This window comes from Ooceraea biroi, chromosome 8 (assembly GCF_003672135.1).
Source record: "Ooceraea biroi isolate clonal line C1 chromosome 8, Obir_v5.4, whole genome shotgun sequence".
In the NCBI taxonomy this organism is placed as follows: domain Eukaryota; kingdom Metazoa; phylum Arthropoda; class Insecta; order Hymenoptera; family Formicidae; genus Ooceraea; species Ooceraea biroi.
Genome location: NC_039513.1, coordinates 11086431 through 11090395, shown reverse-complemented (window position 1 = coordinate 11090395; position 3965 = coordinate 11086431).

Here is a 3965-nt window from a genome sequence, read left to right as displayed (position 1 = left end):
GATGAAACAATAAGATTAATTCCGTTAATGTTAATCCATTGGATTACCAGTTACTCTTCTCAACGTGACTAGGAGGAACACACGAAAACAGCGATTTCTAAAAGTAAAAGACCGCCTACGTCTGGTGGGGTAAAGCTCCTCCCGAGGGAGGAAAGCTCGCGAGCTGAGCTTTTCCTCGGGGCGAGTCGTGCAGCGCGATGCAGTCGGTCGGAGCGCGCTGATTCGTTCGGAAGTCCTGGAAGAAACGAGAGGCTCGCGCAGTAAGCTACTCGCGGACCTTGACGTATCTGTCCGGGCGATTTATTAATTTATTTTTTTCTATTTATTTATTTTATATCGTTAAAATAAAAAACCGCTTGAGATACGCGAGCGGTCCCGAGCATTCCAAGTATCTCTCACCGAATTTCGCACATCGATCGTCCTCTTCGTTCGTTCCACTCGTGACGACGGATTCCTGCTCTGTTTGAGAAGTGCGATTCCGACGAAGAAATCGAAAAGAAAGAAAGGAAAAGAAAGGAGGCGAAGTGTCGTCTTAGACGCGGAACGCGAGAACCTCGAGAGGAGTCGACGGCCCGACGACGCTGCTATTTCGAGGTTGAAATACACCGGTAAGCTCTTGCGCGACAGTTTCTCTCAATCAACTGTATTACATTTAATCCACAATCTCTGTAATAATCTTTGCGAATCAAGTTTCCTTTAGGCAAGTTAGATCATCGAGACGCAAGTTCTTCATCGAATCCATAATTTTGAGGATTTCAAAGACAAATCTGGAAATATAGGAATAATGCAATATAGTAGATTTTATAATAAATTAAGAATTAAAAAATTGTTATGAAATAGATAAAATGTTAACGTGTGGTACACTAAATAATACACGGTATAACAGTGTATTTGTGACATCGATGAAGTGTTCGATCTCTCCAGGTCGCGATTACTTATATACCAGGGCGCGACTCGGAATTGATGATCGAAGTCGATGGAATAGCGTGTACTCAAGGAAATCGGCTCTATCGAAGAACTGGCTAATTATATGCTAACGCAGTCCGTATGCGCTCACTCATTACGCACACCGGCGGTGTATGACGAGATTACTGTCTGCATATCTTTTGCACTCGTCGATGCTCATTAACGATGTTTTCTGCGCTGTTGTTTCCTTCCCAGTTACAATATTAAATCTACCTTCGCTAATCATTACATATCTCTTTTTCCGCCATGAATAACAGACGATTGACCATTCGGAGGTGTAATTGTTTCGATTTTGTCAGTTTCACAAATTTGAGCTTTACTTTACTTTACTATTACTAACTTTTTGAGTGTGCGACGCGTAAATCTTCGGTTGTAGTCAATAAGCATTTGGATTCGGACCGGAAATAGAGCTTCCTCTGAGCGCGGAACGATTCTTTAAGTCGACCAAGAATGTAGACTCTTCCTCTCGTCTGGTCGATGCCGACGTTCGTTGTATCCGTAGGTGTATAACGCTGTCGCGCCGCTATTTTTGTCAGCATCCAACAGTCACTCGTCAAGGCAGGACTTCAACTACCCTCTCGCGTGCAGCCGGGGAGCGGCATGCGCGCGTGCTCGCTCTTCGTCTTCTGCGACCCTCGCGTGGTTGCTCGCTAGTGATCATCCCTATTCTCGTCACGAGGACTGCTTTTATGTGGTTTACGAGACCACGCGAAATCTCGTTGCTCGTGTCACACAAAGGGATAACCAAGTTACAGTTAATGTTTGGTTTGTTGAATAACAATCCTAAGTGATTTTTATATCATTACACTTGTTATATAAAATGTTTTGTACATGTTTTTCACAATTCTTTGTCACAACTTAAAGCTTATTTTGCTTTGTTACGTTACATAGAATTAAATTATCTTTCATATTTTTTAATAATTACATATAACATATATCTAGTACTTGATTTGTAATATGACCAATTGCGAGATGCAAAGAAAAGCAAACGCGAAAAAGCTAAATGGCTTATCAAAAACTGTTGTCTCAGTTGTGAATCAATTTATCGTGATTTTTTCATGCGATGGCACGCACACGTGTTTGTCATCACACTCTTGCACGTGCTTTACATCAACGCAACTTTTTTAACCAGAAGAGATTTATAACATGAAGGGTAGCTGCTGGCAAGAAAACTTTACAGAGTGGTGCAAGTTTCGTTTACAAAAAATTTACAATTTATGAGAATACCTTCCAGACAAATTCTTTTCATGCTTATTAAAAATAATATAATAACAAATATCAATTGAAATTAGATTATGAAGCGTGCACCACGAACTCGAACACGAGACGTACAGATCAATCATCAATCTTCGTCCCCGTGTTTGAAGTTAAGTATAGCTGGTGGCTAATGCGCCGGGGCAGCGATTTAGGTATGTTCTTGTCACCTCTTAGGATCATCAGGCACATAAACCACATGGTAATAGGGCATCGGAAGTCCTCTTCATAGAGGACTTCCCGATTTCCTAGAGTATCGACACGATGTTAGGAGGATGGCACGTGCGAGCACGGCTGCGGGGAACCGAGAATTAGAACGGGGCGTCGCGAGCGTTCTCGATTAGGGGAAGTCAAGTTCGTTCAACTCGAGAACGAACGGCGCAGCCGTCACAAGGTACAGCCCCTCCGACTTTGGGTATCCTGACTCAGGATACCTAAGCCGAGATGTATCGCAAGCTCGTTGCAAAGGTCGTTCACCTCCCCCGTACTAATGGCACGATACCCAGATAGCAAGTCTGCCGAAAGCAGATGACGCTAACTATCTGCTATCAACTATTGCCAGCCAAACAAACAACAAATTTGACACAGAAGTTGTTATTAACGATTAATTCGACAAATTGGTGCCAGAAATGTAACAGAGCTTGCTCACAAAATCTAAGAACAGATTGGCGGCAGAAACCGAGCAGAATCTGCAAACATGGCTTGAAGTCGGATTGTCGACAGAAACCGAGCAAGATCTGCGCGCGCGGAATCTAACGGCAGATTGGCAGCAGAAACCGAGCAAGATCTGCGCGCGCGGAATCTAACAGCAGATTGGCAGCAGAAACCGAACAGGATCTGCAGCTTTTGACAGTATTCAAATTTACACGGCTATGAATATGTGTTTTCGCTCCGCACCGCTATGCGGTGCACGCGTCGAGTTCTTACTCGATGTTAAGATTTAGCCTAACGGTTATATAAGTTAATATACGCGCCTTGGCACGATAATATTAATTTTTCTGAAAATTTTTGCACTTGCGGCACGGAGGCTCCCATGGACAACGTCCATGCAGTTCACGCACGCCACGAGCAATCTGAAGTTCGAAAGCAAAATTCGGACTTCGGATTAGAATAAATTAACAATAAGAGAGAGATTATGCAACGAACTGTCAGAAAGACACATCAAGCCAAATGTACTTTAATTTAACAAACAAACAAATGCGTTCTTTTAACAATTTATAGTGTGTTAAAAGTAAACACATGCTTTAATATATCGTAAATATGAATGGCCAAAAGCTGCAGATTCTGTTCGGTTTCCGCCGTCAATCTGCCGTCAGATGTTAACAGATCCTGCTCGGTTTCTGCCGCCAATCTGCCGTCAGAGTCTGTTAGCAGGCTCTGCTGGCAGATCACCATCCTAATGCGGACATAACGGATGCCAATTTGCTATCAACTTCTGCAGTAATCTGTTGCCAATCTGCTGGCAGATTGCACACATTTTGCTTACTGGGTAGGGTCCAAGAAACCCTCCGCTAACGTGATAGATTTAAATACCCTCTATCATGAGTCAAGAATTAGAGTTTGCAATGATGTGCACGCGTTATTCTAGTTGGATATACGTTTTCAGAAGTGTAATCACGGTATGATCAAACGGCAGTATCATATTTTTAAGCTTCAATGCACTCCGCACTGTGAGACTCATCTTAACAGATCTCATGTTGTGAGAACTCGTTGACAGGATCTGCGGTAAAACGGATGCTAACATA